Genomic DNA, 22500 nt, shown 5'->3' with positions numbered 1-22500 from the left:
TGTGTTGGATTTTGGATTGTCACAGGGAGATAGCAGCAGACACTGAAATCAGAATTCTTATTCCAAGAAATGATGGGGGGAATTTCATGCAAACATGAATAGAGGTCTTCCTTATTTCTATACTTCATATCCTGTCAACAGAGAAGTTGATCATTTAATTCTAAGTGAGGGAAAACATACTGAAAATCAAAATCAAAAGACCTCTACATAAGCTCCTAGAGGCAGAAACTTTATTTCTAGCATTTCATTTTTATTTAACTGAGATAAGTAAGTGCTATAAATGCACAAAATAAAGAGATTAGAAATGTGGTTTAGCACAGTCAGGAATGACAATTATTCATCAGAAATACCTATTCATTTTTTTCCTATTTATTTTTCTTCATTTTTCACTGATATAGTTGCCTAACAGACAGTTTCGCTATTGATAGTTCAGGGAGGAGCAAATGCAGGCACTAATGACTTGGATGAGTTTCTGCTATTTGAATTTGCTAGAGATTTTATTAAATAGCACTGTAGCTCAGGACAAGCTGATCGCTTTTCACAGCCTATTTCCCCATACTCCCTAAATGATGATTTGCTAAGAATGAAATACATGTACACATACTCAGGAGCATGTGTTAAAGCTGTGCTAAACATTTTCCATGTAACTTCCAGCTGGCAACATTTTGCCAGAAAGCCTGGTACTTAGGAATGATAAATAAATAAAATAAACAGAAACTTGTGCTGTAATAAGGAGACAATGGAACAGCTGCAGGGCATGGAGTAAATTCAACTTGACTTGATGTGGACACATCAGTTGGATTTTACCCAAGAGATATTAACAACATTCAGATTCTTAAAGGGACGACTGTGGAGAGGGAAGAAAGGATCTCATTGGGAGGTCTCTTAGCACATTTGGAAAAATAAACACAGAAATGGTGAAAAATAATATTGAAGCAGCAAAATCAGCATTCACTGTCCTCCTGTAGGATATTGAACTTGTCTTGGGTAGAAAAAATAATGAACAGAGCTTTGTTTTGTTTTGTTTTGTTTGGAGGGAGAATGGGAAGAAGATGGAAAGGGGGCTGGAGCCTGTTGAGGCAAATTTTGTTACAACAGTCACCACGTGAAGGAAAGAGAAACAATGAAGGTAAGGAAAGAAAGAGCAAAGAGGGTGTATCAAGTGCACTTTTCAAGGGTGCTACTCATTAAAGAAAAGAAAAACCCTCCAAACCTCTTTAATTCTGTTTGTAAGGGCAAAAGTAACACATAGCACAAATACTTCTGTCCATGAAAACATTTTCACTTCAAGCAAAAGTGTGAAGAGTTCCTCAGCACCAGTAATAGTAACTACAAGGGCAACAGCAAAAGCTGCAATAGGTGGCACATTTATGCCTGTTTATCTTTCATGGGTAGGCTCTCTTCTAATTCTGCTTAGGGTTGTGTACATTAGTCTTTGCTGAACATCTTATAGTAACAGCACACAGTCTTGTATTATTGATGTTCTCTTGATGTTTAAGGCTAAATCCAAGATTTCTTTCTCATGTAAGGTAGTTCTATAAGTTAAGGTTGGTATATATTCACATTTATGTCTTTAGTCACTCACATTTGAAAACTGTGTAAGGACTGGTGAAACCAGAAAACAGAGATCAAGCTTGTAAACCATATATATAAAATGGGTATATTGGATTCCTGTACATCCATTTCCTGTTACTCAGTTCACAGGCAGAACTTTCCAAGTTGGAAACTGTAGTAGTTCTAGAGAAAGTGAAATGGAGACACATTAATCTGCACTCTCTTATGTTTTCACTCAAATGTACAAAGGAGGATAAGCGAGAATTTCCAGCATAACTATCACTCTGACTTTGTCCTGACTGGTTTGCCATGATCAAATGACTTCACTTTCCTGACATGTTCCTCTGCCTTTTACATCCTTGATATCTCGGTTTATACACGTGCACATGCTGACTTCCTCCAGGACACCACAGCCCATCCTGATAATTGCACTGCTAAAACTACCTGCTGTGTTAGAGGTCAGCAGAAGGGCCTTAGCGGTGAAGTGGCACTTGCCTATCAAAATGCAAAATACCAGGGTGAAAGAAGTAGAGCTCAACTATTATATGTTACAAAACTTGAGACATTCAAAGTCAAGTGTATAATTCTCATGTTCCAATACCCAGAAAAGAATGTCACAGCATGACTCCATTCTCATGATGGAGGTTGAAAGAAGAATGAAAAATAATGCAAAGTTATCTCCTTGTTAAAATTTATTGTAATCTTATGTTCTTCTTCTGTTATTGCACTGAAATAAGGACATTTTAGTCCCACAGTGCAACAGATAGAATATTTCATCTAAGAACTGCATAAACTCTGGATTTGATATTTTAGAACTCAGAGTACTTGTCACTTATGAATATTCATACAGACCGCAGCAAGAACTAAATTCTGCCTACAGTGTTACATGCAGGAAATGAACTAAGTAAATTATAAATAGAAAACAATATTTTATGGAATATTTGAGAAATATCAAAGTCATCCACAATAAAATTATGGTAGTAAAAACATTCAGGATAATGCCATTGCGGACCCCATGCTTTAGAGATAAGCAAAATACAGGATTCCATCTGAAAGTCTTAGAAAATCTGGAATTCTTCAAGTTAACCTGGTAATCCTATTATGTTACAAGCAGGTCAGGTAAGTCACAGAATACAAAAGTCTTATACAAACTTCGTAAAAAGGAAATTAGGAAACCAAGCTAAACAAAGTTTTTATCTTAATGGAAAATAAGTGTTTATCTGAATAAGGGATTTGCCTCTTGAAAGTTCCCCCTATATTTTATTGTTAATGATAGTTAAAGACAGGAAACATTTCACACCTATATATATCCCTCAATGACTAGCTAAACTGCAGAGTTGCTGATGGTTAAATAACAAATGCTTAAAAAGATGATTTTCCAGGGCTTTCTGAAAAGGCAATATTTATACATGAAAAGGCCTGATTTCACCCTTGCAAGAAATGGAGTTGTTACAGTGGGCAATACACTAACCAGAGCAGACACTGAGTGAGTGTCTTGGTTTTCAGGACTGACTTCCATCTGAAGTGTAAGACTCTTTTTTTATGTTCACAGAATTCCCACAAGAATTGAAAGTGGCCTCTTAAACATAGAGGTAAGGTAGAGTTGAGATTTCTAAAAATAAATGTTGGTGGCAACTTAACTGAGCTGCTGGCACACTGCTGCTGGAAGGAAAGGAGCATACTCTCTCCCTCCCTTGCCTCTCTTCCAGTTCAGTGTATTAGATTTTCTTTTCCCTTCTTACTAACATATCAGAAAACCACACATTTGATCTAATGGACTGGTTACTACCATTTTAAGGAATAAAAGTTACCTATGCTGAAATTTGGCAAGCTCTCGAGCTAGCAGTACACAAAGATCAGAACTTTATAGTTGATCGGAAGCAGAAACTTTGTTTTCTGGCATTGAATAGCTGTTAACTCAACTCTCTGCAACTCCCAAGATCATATTCCAAGATGAAAAGTCTTCAAAATTGATGTTTTGGTTTGGTTTAGTTTTTGGTTGAGGGAAAGGTCAGCCATGAATAATCATATTTTGTGACAAAAATACTTATTGACATGTTGGTTGTGTGTGGCAAAGGAAGAGGGACCAAACTGTCAGAACAATAATATCTTTCCAAAAATCTTCGTGAGAACAGATTCCTGAAGTGAAGAAGTGAAGAAAAACATTCAGTGGCCTCAAATCAAACTTACCATTTAAGACTTCCCTTTCAAAATTAATAATAATAATAACATAAGAAGGTATTTAATGGTGCTCCAAGCTTTCCTTTTGTTTCAGGAATTTTCACATGTGTAACAGGAAAAGGAAACCAGAGAGATTCAGAGCTTCAGCTCTGGCCTCTGCCTACAGGAATCTGGAGCCACACAACTGGCCTCCCACTGATATTTCCTTACAAACAGACTGTAGGTACAGGGGCTGGAACTCAGGCACTTGGAAATATTCCACTTTCTCTACATAATACTCTATTCTTTCATTGACCACCACCAGCACAGATGTTTACCTGCATAACCAAGTCTGCAATCAATTTTCTAGACTTCTGCAGATGGAAAACACAGCTTCTCCTCTTCCAGATAAATGTCTTAATCTTTAGGACAAATTTTAAAATGTTCCGTAGAGATTAACATAGCTGCAAAAGAAGACATACCACGAGCTTAATGCTTGGCAAAGATAATTCTGGTGTTTCAATAGAAAGGGTTCTTTGGGAGTATTGTCAGTGAGCCAAAGCAAAAGAAACACTTCTGGTTCTCTCAGAAAGGCAGTTTCCATTTCTTAAATGGCTTTACTGCCAGTGCTTGCTACTTATTATATTCACAGATTATTGTGGTTGGGTATGTCTTCCATCTTCTGTCCAGGTCTCATTTCTATAGAACAACTTCACTTTAAGGATCTTCACCTGAAGGTCTGTGATTGCTAGAGATACCTCTTGATAACTTGATCTTTCCTAAAAGTATCCACATTGAGATTGCTTTTATGTTGGTGTCTGCCAAAGTCCCCAGGACTTCATTTTCCTCGGGTAGGAGAACTGAAGACTTTCAAAGGGAGCAACCTTTCCTTTGGGGAGCCCACAAATGCTTTAGTATGTGTCAGAGAAGCGTGCCCTCATGCACTAGGTGCTGAGAATCATATTCTGTCTTCAGTTAAATGCACAAAAAAAAATCATTAAAATCGGTACACAGGTAAAAGTGAATGAGTAGTGTTTAGCTCAGAAATTCTGGGCTCTCATCTGTAGGCTTAATAATCTATTGATAGAATCATCCTGTGTTCCAAAAGCATGCCACCGCTTACTATAACATGTTGTGATTGTGCTGTGCTTTCAGCAAAGGTGGGTCGTGTGTTTAAAAATGACATTTGCTTTACCATTCTGCCTGAATTGTGGATAATGTTTTAATAAATGGTATTTTTAAAAAGAAATATATTATTTGATAAAATTATTACTCAGACTAAATTCCATCAAATTGTCACAGTTGTTATGTGCTTAAAAAGCTTTTGCTCCTCTATTATTAAGTGGTAAAAGATTATAATTTGATAAAAATGGATACTAAAATGACTGATTTTAAAAAGTATGTTTCAATAAAATTCAGCATAAAAATTCAAAGCAAAATGTAAAAAAAAAGATTTTCTTTATTATTTTAAATCTACACATTTTAAAATATTTCAGTGAACAAATTAACGTTGTAATAGGAGGTTCATCACATGTACGACACACTCCTTAGATTCCAGCACTTGTTCACTCCATTACGTGGTGATCCTTCAGCACATACTTTTATAATATTTACTTCTTTACTATAATAGATGTTGTGTTTACACTGTAAACATTAATATGACTACAAAAGAGCCTGTGATAATGAAAAACAGCATATTGCAAATCTGGCTGAAATTATGAAACCCTTTTTAGTCAAGAGATTTACTTTTGGGGGCATATATAATTTCATATGTGGTAGATGGGGTCATAAATGCATAACTGTGCAGTTACATGACTACTAAATACATTGCAGATTATTTTTCTTGTGCATGAATATAACAATAATCACTCCTTTTTTTTTTTTCCCCTAATACTAGAACGAGTATGAAAATTGCGAAAGCCTAATTTTTTCTTGTTCAGGTTAAAATCAATCAAATCAAACTTGGTACTTAACTAAGAAGATGGCTTTTATAAGGGAGCTCTTGGGAAACGGAAGAATATGAAGCTTTGAAGGAGTTTAAAAAATGAAGAAAAAAAAAAGAATTAGTAAGTTTGATTACTTACTTAATCAGCAACATTGTTGATTGGATAGAAAATAAAAATGAACTGGTATGGCAAGATGCTTATGTTAAACAATAACTACTGAAGAAGAAAAAGATAGGCATTGGTGTGATCCTGAGATGTCAGCCCTTGATGCAGGTATAATTCACGGAATCCAGAATGGAACCAGTTCCTCTGAGGATCATTTTGCACTTTCCCTTGGGTTTTGTCCTTTATGCATGTGTACAGTAGTTACAGTGGTAACCTCTATAATATTATATTATATCATATCATATATATATGTATAATATACAGGCTTTTCTATAAAATATCAGAAATAGTAGAGAGAGTTATTGCAACTCAGGCTGTTGTAACATCACTACAATACCATCTCCAGCATTATCATCACAGAAACGTATTGCACATCTTTATTCACTCTGTAAGTGAGCAGAACATGTTAGACTCTAGTCAAAGGCAACACTTAACTCAGAAGAAGAGTGGGGAGCTCAGCTAAGCATTTCATCGATGTAAAATAAAATAATACTCTAGAATAGAAACATTTGGTGCACCTAGGTGTTATTTTACCTGTTTAAATGATTTATTTCTCAGTACACTCCCTAAGTGAAAAATTGCATTTTCAAATTTCAATACCATCTGAGATATGAAACTCTTGAAAAATTCAGACTTCCCATCCTATTTGTCTGGTATGAACTGAAGTATATTGTTTCACAAAAGGGTATTTATTTTACCTGTGCTGTGGCACTTACAACAACAGCAAAAATTTATCATGACTACTCACAAAGATACCTTCTGGAAACTGGACTGAAATTATGCAAGCATATCAGATTGTTTCCTTTGTTTCCTTCCCTGATCTGCTTTTCAAATATCTCTCAAATATATAAATCCTAAGAAGAATTCTAATAGTAATTTATTATATTTTTCCATCACATCCCCAATTGTTGATCATAAAAATGCTGGATGAGTACGTGCCCACCTTCTTTCCAAGTTTTAAATATATTTTCAGTACAAGATTGCTTATTCACTCCTTTCCCATCTACCTGATAAGAATCTCTGATTTCTCATTTCAGTTGGACTGTCATGATGACTATCTATTGTTAATATTATTATTTCGTTTTGCTCATGGTAAGCTGGCCTTCAGGAAGCTTCTGTATTATTTCTACTAAATGTATTCTCTAGATTGTGCTATTGGAATTCAACAAGTTCCCATAAACAATCATTATCTGCACAAAAAAACACCTATAACCTTTACAACCTAAATGCCGAAGATGAAGTTCTGAACTTGAAAATTTGTGTCTCTTTTTGACTAAAGACAGCACTTAAATATTAAGGGATTCTTGCTTGCTAATACAACAGGCCTGTTTTTTACAGTAGTATTTATTTATGACTTTTTATATCGAGGTCCACTAAACTTCTGTAAAATACTATGTCACAGTTTCATATAAAACCATCTATCAGAGGGGATTGACATTAGTTATGAGAGAGAGTAGCAGCAGCTCTTTAGACATATAACTACTGTGCCATTTTGATGTAATTCAGTTTAAATTTCAAACATTTCTATTTAACATAATCAAGTGGTATGAAATCTTCTTTTAAAATGGCAAGTATACAGTACTAGCTCAATTGGCACTTAGCAACAGTCCTTTTACAATATGCACAATAGCTTCCAGCAGGGAGTTTTTTAAGGACCATCCTCTGAGAGCACAAACTCACACATGTTCAATCAGGAGACATCAAGGTTCTATCCCCAGCTCCCCTTGAGATGTTATTTAGCTAATGCGCAAATGTTACAGCTAAGCTGTTAGCCTGAAAAATAGAACAAGCAGTTGTGTGCAGGTATACAGCTTTTCTTTCTTTTTTTTTCATTCAGGTTATCTCCACATTAAAATTTCACATACAGTAACACCTACAAAGGTGCAGTGTGTGATTTTTACTTAATAGGTAGATTTCCACATTCTAATGCACCACTGCAGTCAAGTGCCCCTTCTTGAATAGTTTTATATAAACAGCAAAGCACTGTTGAGTGGGTATACAATCGTTACTGAGTATTCTCTGGTTAAAGTACTGCTGGAAAGATATAGCTCTATCACAGGCTGCCATCACCAGTAAATACTGCTACGAGTATAGCTGTTTTATATCCAATGAAAAGAAAAGATCTGGCCCTGCAGTTTGCTTTCCTCAAGAGAGTCAAATCCTGGCAAACAAGCCCCTCGTCTCAATTGTAAACCTCCCATACTTATTGGTTGCCTTCCAAAAACTGTGCTGAACCATATAATAAGTTCAGATTTCATTAAGCCCGGGAGCAGAGGGAGTTTCTAGCATGCTGCTACAATCATGGCATAATGTTCTGAACTGGATGATTGTGTTATAATCTCATTCCAGTTGGGATCTTCTTTTCCTAATAGAAAGTTTTTAAATCCAAGATAGGCATATAAGAGGGACTACAACACTGAGGTCTGCCATGCTGCTTAGACACCATGCACATGGAAAGAGCTGATGACATTGATACTATTACAACAATGCTGTCCTGCCTGGGTGTAAGGACATATGGAAAGTTGCAGTAGCAACGTGGTAACATCATGATGACAAGCCCAGGAGACTATCTCTGTCTGCTGATAAGTATATATATATATATAAGCATATAAATACATATAACTGCTAAAAACATGACTCTTTGTATATAATCCTTGATGACAGACTGACAGGCAGATCATTCGACCCATTTTTATCTTGTCAAGAATCGTTTGTTTGTTTTTTTTTTTAACATAAGCACCTCAGAGTGCAGTACAGTAGGAGAAAGAAAAGAGACATACATGTGTATGAACCTGTGTATGGGGAAAATATTGTCCTACATGTGAAACAATTAATTAGCAGAGTAATGCACTCATGAAAAAGATGGGTTTTGGTAGTACCTCACCATAACTGAGATATCCATGGACAAGCGTGAAAATTCTTGAAAGCGAAATTAAACTGTTTTATTTTTTTAAAGATTATTTTAATCATCAAATAATTTAAATATGAGTTAATCAGAAGACTTTGTGAAATTATGTTGGATTTTCACTTCCGGAGAGAAAAAGTAAACAATTTCTGGGGATCCAAAGATTTCCTTAGGCATGTTCTAATAGCTGTGTTTTGTTTTGTTCATTTTGAAATGACGTTTCAAACTTAAACATATTTTTGCTTTAAAAATTCTTTAAGCAAAACTAAAAGATTTATGGTATAGACTGATTTATTTTTATTTTTATTTTTTAAACCTGCAGAAGGCACTGCAACATATTGGTTTGGTTTGGGATCAAAGTAATACTTTTTTTTTTTTTCAGTTCAGACAGTGAAGCGGGGAATCAGAGATTCGCACAACTCTGACTGTAAGTACTCTAGGGCTTCAGTTGGTTTAGGATCCTGTCCTTAATCCAGTCTATTAAGTATGCCCATGCTCTAAATCTGTGTGATTTACCTGCTGAATAGCAAAGTGAAAGACTAATATTTTTTATTTAATTCTACTGGCAAGGTATCAGACACTCCTGAGACTGATGATAGCCTAAAATCTTTCAGATTGACCCACTCCAGCAATTAGTCAGTATTAAAGTCAATTTTTTGTATAACTATGTTGAAATGCAGAGCAACTGTTCTCTGACTCCCTTCTCTGGTTTGCAGTGTATTGCTGGACCATAGAGCCAACATATTTGGTCCTCAGAGTCAAACATTTCATACAATTCTTTATTTAAAAGATCGATGATAAGAGTGTGCAGTAACTCATGAGAAATTTAGATGGTTGATGGTGGTTCACTGGCCATACCAGTTTGAGAGTGGTTGTCTCTCCCCGTAGACATGTCATCTATGTAGGCACAGCAAAAAGCAAGACTGACACTCTGTGGTGCAAGAGAAGAATGCCTTTTTTTTTCTTTTTTTTTTAATTCTATAAAGTCTATTTTCTTTTGACCACTCCTGTTACCTAAGTAAAGTGGGATTGGTGCAGTCTGCTTAACAATTCACTTTTCCGTAGTCCCAATATTTAATTTTCATTTTTTTGTCTGTTGAGTGTTTTAAACTTTTTTTTTTTGCTTCAAAATCCAAAGAGCAGCAAATTTAAAAAAAAAAAATGACAAATAGAACATTGTCCTTTTATTTATTTATTTATTTATCACAGAATTATTTTAGAATCACAGCCAGTTAAAAAAATACATGTATAACAAGCCCCAAACTAATTCTTGGCTGCTTTACAGCTAGAAAAATCTTAACTAACTTTAAACTGTTAAAAAAATCATCTGGGCAGACAAACCTGCCTGCCAAGTTTTAAGTGGATGAGATCCAAAGTAGCTGAGATATTAAATGTGAAAACTCACTTCTTACAGTTGAAATGCCAAGCTACAACATCAGGATCCCGATGCTATAACTTTTAAGAGGGCTAAGTGGTGTAACACTTTACATAATTATTTTACTCATGAGCAAAAAGGCCTATCACTTGTAAGCAGACCTTTAAGTTACAAGGGCTTTTTCTTCAGAAGTGAATGCCAATCATATCACCAAACAAGATTGTACTTTGCAGTGATACGCCACCATATTTTTTGGACTTGCTGCCTACTACAATATAAAAAATTTTTGAAAGTCCACTGGTTCTTGTCCTAAGGATTACTTAGCAAATATTTATTTATTTACATTAAATCCATGAGGGCAACAAAGGCTAAATTAAACTTATCTCACCTCATTCTTTTTTCTGTGTTTATCATGGTCATATACAGTACACTATCTGGCGGAATACCAAGAGCTAAAACTCAGATTTCTCTGATGTTAGTGTACTAGCAGCTTGAACAGCAGTTTTCCTGCCAATTTAAACTTTTACTTTTTAATAAAGAATTTAAACCAGAAAAGTTAAACATTCCTTGTGTTTGCTCTTTACTGGGAAGAAAGAGTTTAAATTGGCACTGACTGCTAGATCTCTTATTTAAAATCTTATTGAATAAAAGCTAGCAATTTTGTTTAAATCCTTGTAGTTATCTAATATATATAATATTAAAATAATAATACCAAAAGAACAATAAACAAAATTAAAAACAGTACAACAACAAAAAAGGTCAACCATAAATATATTTTATAACTTTTATTTTGAAGAAAGAGGTTCCTCTTTCGTTTCTTATTTATTAATTCTAAGGAAAGTCATTCAGGCCAAACTCATAATAGAAATTTGTCCTTTAGGTGTAACCTCAAATCTTTCTCAAAATATTCAGCAACATAAAATACACACAGAACTTTTTACTTCTATGCCTAAACCATCAAAGGAAGATTATTTCTACTCTTTGAGATAACACTGCAGACTGCTGAGGCTTTCTTAATATTTTGGGTTTAGGAACTCCATTATGAGGTCTCCAAAACTGGCTCATGTTGCCACTGTCAAAGGGCACAAGAGACTTGGTGATGCCCTGGACCAAAAGAAAATTGTATCTACTCATGTCTCTTCCCATATGCCCTCCATATTTTCTGTTGATGGGTTTGGGCTAAATAACCGCTACAATCTATGGGGCAGGACTACTGTGCACAGTTGTGATCTTGCCGCTGCTGTCCGGAGTTGCTGACATTTGTGTGACTGATTCTGAGGCCTTTGCAAAAGCAGTAGCATTATCTGGTCATAGCTCACAGATGGTGTGACATACTGCATGTGAGACATTCATCTACTGACCTAGACAGTAAGTAGCTTATCTAGCTATTAAGGCAAGAGGAGATCCCTGAGGCTGTGCTTATCTCTGTCATTGTCATATTTCAAACAATGGCAATTTCCCATAGACTGAACTGCCCTACCTCCCACAGGAGTTAGATGTTATACTACCTTGAGAATCTAAGATATTGTAGCTACTCAGAGCTTAAATTTAAACCCATGCTTACGTACTTAACTGACTTTGATGACAAATGGTATGATGTCATACCATCTAGGGTCTACGAATTGGCTTAAAAGGCAATGGACTTCTGTAGCTCTCGTTTCTTTGTATTACAGGTGCTCAGCTCTTCCCCTAAGATGATCAGCTGGGGATATAGTGACACTGAAGTCATAAATGGATACAAAGTGTATCCATAGTGCTCTTTAGGAACAAGATTTCCTAACACCAAGAAATGCTATCAGTTGTGTTTATGCTCCAGGCCAGGTTGGATGTGGCCTGAGCAGCCTGACCTAGCGGGTGGAAACTTGCCCATGGCAAGGGGTTGGAACTAGATGATCTTAAAATTTCCTTCCAACCAAAGCCTTTATATGATTTAGTGCATCTGTTCATGAAAATTTAACGTTTTATCAGTGGTTTAAATACTCGAACTTCATTTTAAACAAACAAGCAAACAAAAACTGAGCAAAACAAAATTACTCTCTGAAATGGCAACAGAACTCCAGCAATATCTGCACTAACCTAGACCATCATGCATAGGTGCCTCAGAGCTTAGAACTCATTGGAACTATCGCTCATATTTAAAAACTATCTGCTCCTGTGATTACCAGATATATTGAATTAAAACTGTATTCAGACTGACTGCAATTTTTTGTGTTGTCAGACACCTCCTGTGTTGAAATGGCTTTTCAGACAGGCTTATAGAAACAGAAAATTGTACAGCTCCTTATGTGTCCAAGAAGACAGAAAGAAACAGTCCATCTTTACAGTATAGAGACGAATTGACTTAGATGGACTTCATAGGACTTTTGATTTCCTAGATGTCACAAAAGTCAAACACAATGAACCACTTGAAGAAACGCTGGAAAATTTGATTCTAATTCTTTGAAGAAAATATAAATGAAGATCTGTACAGAGTATCTTCTCTGAGATCCTCCTTCCTTCGGGTTAACAGTGCTATCAGCAGCACAAAAGGGTGGCAATTCTATTTCTCAGGAGTGGAGGCTGATAGCTCCAAACTGTGATGGTCCCCTCACAAGAAAATAAATGATTCCATATGGAGAACACTGGTATCTGTGAATATTTGACCAGATATTATCAGGGATCTTTTCTGATCTGGTTGCCAAGGAACTTCCCTGCAGACGTGCAGAAGAGTGTAGTCACTCTACAAAGAATTGCTTCTTAGCTTAAATCTCTCCTTGAAATTTCTCTTTACATGTGGCTGAATAAAACACAAGATTTCTCATCCAGTGTGAACTACGAACCCAATGCTTAAAACCAAATCAATGCAGAAATGGGCTGAAGTATTTGCTCAAAGCATTTTTATCAGTCAAAGGCAAGAAATGTACATTACAATTTTTACACCGCAAGGAAATAACCGTTGTGTACTTGAGATGTCCACAGAAAAAGAAAAAAAAATGTAATTTGAATGTTTCTGTATTAAACCAAGTTCATCGCTGTGTAATTTTCTAACCAAAATGACATCCGAATCCTTCCAAAATAAGCATGTCTCCAAAATGTCTTCTTTCCTGAAATATTCTTATGTATGAGCTTTTCTCTAAACTTTAGTGCTGAAAAACAGAAGAAATGTGCCATTTGAAGGTTCTTTTCCCTTCATGCGCACCCTTTCTCATCATGGACTGTACTGACAGCTTTGGTTAGCTTGGCTGCTTCCTTTTTAATCCACGGAAAACTAAACTTGGCCAAATTTTGCTCACTGTGGTTTGTTCCTGCTTCCTTTTCCACACTGTCTCAACTTTCCTGGCTCACATGTTATACAAGCTGAAGGAGTCCATGTTAGTTCCTCACAAATCTGCATGGGAGAAAAGAGAAGGGACAAGAAGGTAAAAGTAAACCAGCCACAAATGATATTGTTCACAGCTATAGATCCATAGAGCAGGTGGCGTGTGCAATGGGTGCCTTTGTGTTTCCTCATGCAGATGATTTGGTAGCACATGACTAAGTCCTGAGTGCAGACACATGGCTCTGGAGATATTTTCTCAGTTTATGGGGTGAGGGCAAAAAGCAGAATATATATTTCAGAGCATGTTAGGTATTTCTTAAATACTTGATGGTGCATATACTGAGTGTTTAGCACATGCATTATGTCTCAAAGTATTCATGCATGGATATTTACTTTTATTATTTATAGACCAGTTACAGCATCCAGCTCACTTCCAAGCATCAAGAGTAAATCTATATTTCACACTTATTTTTATAACTGATAGTAAATCTTGTAGATGGTGTGAGTACTGTGAAACTTGTCTGACCTTGAGCAAGAAGAAAACCCCACAGGAAGACTTTTATCTCAGAAAGCATCTAGGTGTGCCTGAAAATTGTTGCTTATTTGCATCTAGAGACTGTTTGAATCTACCCTGGGTTCCTTATTGAAATGCAAGAACACATAATCTTAACCCCAAAATCTCAAAGCCAGAAATATTTTCTTTCACAGTGGATTGAGCAAGGTGTGGGGTTGAAGTTTTTTGGAAAGGGTTCAATCATGGTTCACCAAGAAATGTACACATCAGCATTAAACATCCACATCCAACTGAAATATCAACATCAGGAAGAACGCCAGTACTGTATTCTGTGGCTTCCATTCCACACCATAGGCTTCTGCTGTTCAAAAATATTCCACATGGCTTTCTTTTCCTTGTGCCAGTGCTGCTCTAAGGAATCAGAAGACTGACTGCCAGTAAAAAAGAAGTGAGATAGAACTGCCAGAGACTAACAGATGTTAAGGCTGGGAGAAAACACTGCAATCATCTATGATGATATAAAACGAGGAATTTCCCCAAGGCTATTTAGGTGGTATCAATTTATAATTACAAAAACTGGAGAGACATAAATATTTTTCAGGTAATTAGCACCTGGAATTTTAGCTCTCTACATTAGTCAGAAGTTATGCTTGAACAATTCTGCACAATACACCTTTCCACGGCTCTGAAAGGCAAAGTGGGATGACCATGTGCCTGAATCCTCTTTCTTCTAAAAGGGATTTGCTACATTCAGAACACACATGGCAGAAATAGTTCCTGAAAGAGTCTTTCGTCACTGTGTGGTTTGAGGGTAATGGTTAGTCACTGAGAATATGAACAGTATATAGATGGAGATGGAGCAGAACTCTGACATATGCTACAGCCCTATTTAGCTTGCTCACATGGTTGTAATGAGATATACTATGTCATATCAGATACACAGCAGAACAAATGTTTTCTGAAAACCTGTTAAGTTTGGTGTTTTTACAGGAACAGCCCTGAGCTAATGATGTCAAGGCTTCTTTGTGCAAGTAAAATTTTAAAGGTTGGTTGCATATTTTAGTTTCAACTCTCTTTATGTTATCTTGTGATTTGTATTCAAGACAAACAGTTTAAACCTTCACTTGCTTCAAGATAAACATTTGTCTTTACATGTCCATATATGGAATGTTTATCCTGAATTACTACTAAAATCACTGATTTGAAGATAATATCTGCTGGGAGACAAATTCATTCTAATCATGCAGTCTCTGGAAGTATTGATCGGTGCTAGGTTAAAAAGAGTATCAGATAGGGCAAAAAAAGTAAATATTACAGAAAATCTCTATTGTATCAAGAATTCACTGAGGATCTAGAGGACCACTTTTGCTGATCATTGTGTGGGGCACTGAGTATAAAGTACTATATTCTGATAGAAATTTTCTATCAAAAATGTTCTACCTTTGAGAATATAGGGACATTAAATTTGCTGTGCTGCATCAGAATGGAATTTTACGTAGAACAGATCTCACCTGGATTTATTAAAAAACACCCATGACCAGGGAATGGACAGAAGATGATAGTCTTGGAATCTTTTGCCTGTCTTGCGAGTCATAGTTAGGCAATTTCATAAGCAGAAGACACCAGGTAATTCTGCATACATAAGACAACGCTTCTTCCTTTGAAAAATTTATTCAACCATTTCTTTATGGATTTGTTAGAGTTTTGGACTTCACAAAATCTACTGAGTTCCCTGACTTAATTATGGATTCAGTAGAGGAGAATTTCTTTTGGTCATTTAAATCTCCACTTGATCTTTTCACTTATGATGAGTATCATGGTAAACAATCATGTATGCCTCTTCACCATGCTATTGATGGTATGGGATAACCCTGTCACTGCGATCCCTCTCTTTCTATCCTCTCTCAGTTACTCTTTTATGGATAATTCTTTCATACCTACAGTCACCACCTTCACATTGTGAGCAACTTTACCTGTTTTACTTGTTTACTTTTTACATTTAATCTTTTTTCTGGAACAGGACACTCCGAACTTCACTAAGAGAAGTAACCATAGATTTATAAAAGGCATAAAGAGAAGGTTATGAAAGAAGTCAAATTACTCATTTGCCCACAGTGGAGTAAAGAACTATTTCTACAGATATAAATACTTAATGATAGTTTTCCCTTCCCAAATATTAATAAGTAGAAAACCTTATTACAAAGAAAGATATAAACCTGTTCAAAAATGCATCCATCAAAAGCAATATACAATTCTTCTGTGAAAGTATAGGAAAACTGTGGTACAAGAAGTCAAATATTCCAAAGATCACACAACTTCACATTAATTTCTCAAAATTTCCATAGAAGAAATGCAGACTTTTTAGCCAAACCTTTATAATCATCTTCCATCAACTTAAATAACTGATGTTTAGCAGTAAATTCATGGGAGCTGCAAGTGTTCAAACTCTGGAAAAATTTGGCCTCTTTTAGAATTTGACCCTGAAATAGTGAAGCTAGTGAATGAGTCACTTTAAAGAAAGCTTTTGAGCATGTAATGGTAACCATGTGGGCCTACATACTAATGTCAATTCATCGTTTCTGTATCCCACTGTTCAGTAATAGCAGCTCAACCCAGGATGTGATGTAAGCCTAAAACCCTATAATGCTCTCATTCAGTGATAGAAAATCTTCAATAAATGGATCCTTCCAAAATATCAAAATAGAGATCAGCAAGTGGGCATATTCTTCCCTGTACCCATGTAGTGTATTTTATATGAGGGTTGCTCCAAAAGTAATGCCTTCTATTTTGTTATTTTGGCTCACGATATCAGAAGCAGATGTTGGTGGCATGGCAGAAGAGGTTGAACATTCTCGCCAATATTCTGTTACATTTTGTTGCTGTGTGACAGATGGCAGCAGAGGGGCAGCCTGATAAACGAATGTCTGACATGGAAGTACAGCTGAAGCAAAGATGTGTCACTGAATTCCTCCATGTGGAAAAAATTACGCTTTCATCAATGTTTGCTGATTCTTTATGGAAACCAATGAATGGATGTGAGCACAGGAAGTCAATGATGGCGTGTTTCAGCAGTGGCGACAGCAATGCAAAAGATGTGCCACAATCTGGATGGCCATACACAATTGTCACACTGCAAAATGAAGAGTGTCTCAATCAGCTTATCCACAGGAATTATCTAACTGTGGTGACTGTTGAAAAATAGAGCTTGGTAGCTGTGAATTTACTTAATCAAATAGTATCATTGTGTTCTTTACATCTGTTGTAGTTTCTACGGAAATGAAGAGGAGGCATTATGCATATTTATCCAGATATTAAAGCACGTTGCAAGCAAACGGAGTCCAAAGATACTATGTTGGCCCAATGGCTTCACAGTCCACCAGAGGTTTACTGTCATGATTACAGGGACAGCACAAGAGTCTCTGTGTATATGACCTTATTATTATCAATATCTCATAGATATTTGCACTGTTTTCTTCCTTGCCTTTTATTCCCAATGTTAAAACTAACTTTAAACCACAAAATTAAATATTTTTATTTATGACAAAAAGGTTAGTTAGAGAAGTTGGATGTTAGGTGAAATTTTAAGTTAAATCCTTATCATTTGATTATGTACTACGGCTAAGCAAGATCATTTTGATTTATTCTATTCCAAATTAATTCTCCTTTGCAACTGACCCAAAAGTTGACCCATTTTTATGTTTGTTATTCCCAGGAAAAAATGCAGTTATATTTGTTGATCACTGAGTTTCATATTTCATGTTTTAAGATTTTGGCTTAACACACACAAAAACTAGAACAAAAAGGTCATGCAAATATATGAAAGCTTACCACATTCTCTTTCTGAAATCTGGTGCTAAAATTATTTTACTGCCACTGTAAATAAATTTTATCATTATAAAGAAAGCATGCACTGTATTCTGGGACTTTAAGAAGACAAAGGCATGGATACCTTCCTACTTTGTCCTATATAATTTCTACACTGTCTAATCATTTTAAGGAATGTAACTTTAAAGTTAATAAAGTTAGTATGTAGACTAAAACTATAAACAAATAAGCCTTTGCAAGTTCTACAAACTTCTAAATATAAGTACACTCTGAAAACCAGTCCTCTTGAAGAGCAAATTTTAATGCTTCAAATTCTTGCTTCCATAATTAAAGACCTGATTGAAAATTTGTCACTCTGAACACCAATTCAGAAAGAAAGTCCCCCAGATTTGAGGTGCAAATCAGTTTTTGAAATTACTCTGTGTGTGGAAGAAAGAGAGACAAAGAAAGGGAGACAGAAGAAGAAATGTGTGCAGAGATTGGCTTGGCAGCAGTTTCATATTCTGTTGCTAGAAGAGTTTGTTTTGCAGCAAAGCTGTCAGTACTATTGCCCACATTATAAACTTTCCTGAACATAACGTACATTGTAGTAAATTTTAGTATCATTCATAATCCCAGTATGGTGTTATGTAGTTCACAAAGATTTTGATTGATTTTTTCACTTCCAGATGCTGTACTCCTGCTGTATTATCTGATCAACCACCCCAGTACTTAACGTGCAACAGATTGAAAGAACAAGTTTCCCTGCATGCCTCCAAATGCAGGTTAAAATGATCAAATATTCCACTTAAAATTGGCTATTTCGTTCCCCTGAATGTGGATACCTTTTAGGCTTCACCAGAATGACAACAGTATGGAACAAAAAAAAGGGCACCGAGTTTCCATGAATCACTTATATTATTCTCTGCTCCTCTCATCCCTCAGTCCCTCACAAACAATTGCATCTTTTCCCCATCACTGCCCTCCTTCACCTTGTGCAGCTGAAGGAAATGCTTATCCACTGAGCAGTTTAGGGTTGCTTCTAAATCCACGATGCTCAGACAAGAAGTAGGAGATGCAGGTGGACAGAGAAATTCTATGCCTATGGTGGGGGAATATAGCTTTTTCCATATTGGCCTCGCATGATAAAATGATGTGCCTGCAGTAGAATTAGGTGTGGAACTAGTACTTATGTTTATATGCATTTAAATACATTATCTAATGGGGGAGTAAGTGCTGTATTCACCAGGCCTGCCTGTTAGTGTTCTGCATAGTTTATATAACTGTTTTTCTGGACTGTGAATTACTTTCATAGTGCTCTTCTAGATAAAGGCCATAAAACATGCAAATTTTTATTTATTCATTTTAAAACCATAGCAGAAACAATTTCATTTACTTGGAGGAACTGATTGAAGTAGAATAGTTAGCGGGGCTATTGGCAATGCAAACAGTTCAGGTTAGATATGATGACTGGCTCAATGCATTTCTCACAGCAGCACTTAGATGTCTTGGGAACATTTCCATAAAGTTTTCCCTACCCTGTATGCTGTGAGCAGCTCTGTGAACAGGACTTCACCTTTTATTGTAAAACTAGAAAAAGAGTGAGGAGATCCCCATTTGCCTTTGCCATGTGTGTTTGATTTGATTTCCTTGTCTTTGTCAGATACACTTCAGCCTCCTCCTCGAGCAGTTCGGACCTGGACTTTTCTGTCTATCCTGGTTTCCATCAGAACTCTCATAGAGCAAGTGGTATTGCGTCAATAAGCACTTTAGTGCAAAACTACTCAATCATTAGAAGGGATATGTGACAGTGAAGATATCCTAGCTTTTACATTTTTTATTACACTAGGGCTATTTTTTCTTTCTTTTCTACTCTTATTATTAACCTTTTTATAGAAAATTGGCTTACCAAGAATTTATGAATTAGCAAGTCTATTATAATGATGAATGGTAATTACCATTTAAATCCTGAGTCATTCATCAGCTTGTTCACCATATGTCAGGTGATACAAGAGTGCATGAATACTTGTCTGGTGAATATTTCTCAGCTGATTGTTATATTTGCATGAACTTTGGACCTGTATGTCAAATACTAGGTGAATAAAAATTAAAACAATGGGGAAAAAATAAAACAATGTTTTTATGGGTAATGCAAGAAGGGGAATTGTCTAATACTAATGCTAATAAGTGAAGCTACCAGCAATAAGAGTTATTGTTGGTAGTTACACTTACTAATATTAATATTAGACAATTATTTTGTTTTGTTTTATTTTATTTCGTTTTTAGGAAGAGTAAATATGGCTCTTAGCTTTTCTGCAAATATAGACAAAAGCTTACAATGACAAATAAAACTTTATATAAGATTCTTTCGTAAGGAATTATTTTTACAAAGAAAAAGAAATGTTTAGGAAAGAGATCTTCAATTAGGCCACTGAAGGCTAATTTCAGGTCTAGTCTGAAAATTCTTGACTATTATTGCCCTTGTTGAGTATTTCTTTAGAAGGAAATAGTGGCTGGTATCAGATCTCAAACAACAGGTATCTACAAGGACCAACCAGCATTTTATTTGATCCTATCAAATCACTATCAAATCAGTCACTTTCCATGCTGGTCTTTAGGGGGAAAAAATGAATGGGCAGAAGAGCTGAGCTATCACATGGTCTCATACCCAGCTAAGAGTCTGCTAATGGTATGGCACAGAGGCAAGTTCAGTTCCGCTGTCAGTGCCAGATAACGGGGGCGTAAATTCAAGATCTCTACCTTCAGGGTTCTCAGCTCACCTTCTCTCAAATAATGAAACAATGAAAGAGTATCCTCTGGATCTTGCATATAGAATCACCTTTTTAGATCTGAGTGGAGTTATTGTAACAGGAATGGGTGTCAAGTGATAAAGATTCTCCAAAGTTAGCATTAATGATGGTAACTCTGACTATTTCTTTTCATTTTGATGTACTGTATATCCTGTAAGTTTAACAGTTCATTAACTGAAGCCAGCTTTCTGAATGATCTTTTAATTCTTGAAATGTAACTATAGACTAGGAAGAAAACACTAAGATATTAATCCTGCTGGCATCAGACAGCAAATGTTAGACCCAAAAGCTTAATGGTGCTGAGCTGAACAGCACATAACAAATCTGCTATTCTAACAAAATACAGTCTCTGCCATTGCATGGGCTGGGAATGTTCTTTCCCTGTAAGTATTTGAACACAGATGAATGTAAAGTAATGGTTAAGCTGAGCAGCGTTGCATAGCTAAACTGCAGGGATCTTGCTCAGTTATCTAGCTGGGGAAAAAAAATCCAAGAATATTGTTTTAATCAAGCTTTTGATGGTATATCTGTCAATGCTCCGTTTTCTTTGTGGTGCTAGATCTGTATTCATGGAGTAACAACAACAACAAACAGCTCTGTATACTTTTCCAAAGTGTTGTTATGTGAAAAAAAAATAGATTTTCAAATTTTGAGAGAGAAAAAAAAAGCAGCTATGGAATTTCCTGTTGGATCCTCTCAGCATTGGAGCAAGCCATACCTGTGACTAACACATGAAAATCTTTTAAAGATTCATCTCTATACATAAAATTGGAACGGTGACCCCAGAGGTAAAATACACTGCCAACCTACATTGTATTGCTTGTGGCTTTCTGTAGTTATTTATTCAGGGCTGCATCTGAATTTAAGTATAGTCAGCTGATATATTTTAAAATTAGAAGTAATTTCTTCCTTTACGGTGGAATTAGATGGATAGCAGATAATTTTTCAAAACAGTATTTTATAGAAATGACAAATGTTGATGGTTCAAAAGGTCTGGAAACAGAATAGAAGAGCACAGGATGGAAGTATACAGAGGAAGACCGATGAAGAAATAAATTAGCAGACTAAAAGAAAAATAAGTGAAAGAGGCAAAATATTAGCAAATTTATGTAGGGAACATTTGAATGAAAAACAAAACAAAACAAAACAAATATACAAAAAAACCTCACAAACAAATAAAAAATCCCTCTGTGTATCGTTAGGAAAAGAGCTAGTGTTCGTGCCCATCATTTTCAGCAATAGACTCACAGAGTAAGGCATTACTGAGACACACAGACGGATATCAGAGTCTTTCTCTAGCCTCTGTTGTATTCTTTACAGTTTAAGCAGTCTATAAAATAGCATGTTTTCTTTGGCGGCTCATATGTCATTACCAATGGTTTGGATACCTGCAAAAGGCATCCACTATTCAGCTCTACGTAATGAGCCACAAATCTGGTAAAGATAACACTTCTGTTTCTGATTCGAAAGAAAGAAATAGTGTAGTAATCAGGTGAATGTTCTTTCAAGGAAAATGCTAAAAAAACAGCCCTGAATGGTGGCAGATACTGTATCCCTGGATCAGCAAAAAGACCAAAGTTTCCCATTGACGCCTCCCACCGGAGGCCCCAGTATTCCTAAGGCCGCCTCTGTATGTCAGCATGTGAAGCTGATCTTTCCCAGCTGACGCTGGGCTGAAATTTCTTGGAAGCAGCTGGGGTGGAGATGTGCCAGACAGCCTTAAAAAATAAATCAGTTACAAGTGAACCGGGGCAACCCCCAAGGCCCAGAGGTAGGGCGGGTGTTTTGCTACATGCATTACTAATTAACTGTGAAAAGTTTTGAGCGATCCCAAATTTTTTTGTGAGTACCAGCTACCTTTTATAAAAAAAGCCATAAAAAGAAGGTAGAAAACACAGTTCCAGTAACTGAAGTTAAGCTTACCAGGGTTTTTGGGGGGAGGAAATATTAAAAAAATAATTTTTATTTT

Source organism: Meleagris gallopavo, chromosome 1, assembly GCF_000146605.3.
Source record: "Meleagris gallopavo isolate NT-WF06-2002-E0010 breed Aviagen turkey brand Nicholas breeding stock chromosome 1, Turkey_5.1, whole genome shotgun sequence".
Lineage (NCBI taxonomy): Eukaryota > Metazoa > Chordata > Aves > Galliformes > Phasianidae > Meleagris > Meleagris gallopavo.
The sequence above is the reverse complement of the archived record's forward strand: the minus strand, read 5'-3'. Positions refer to the sequence as shown.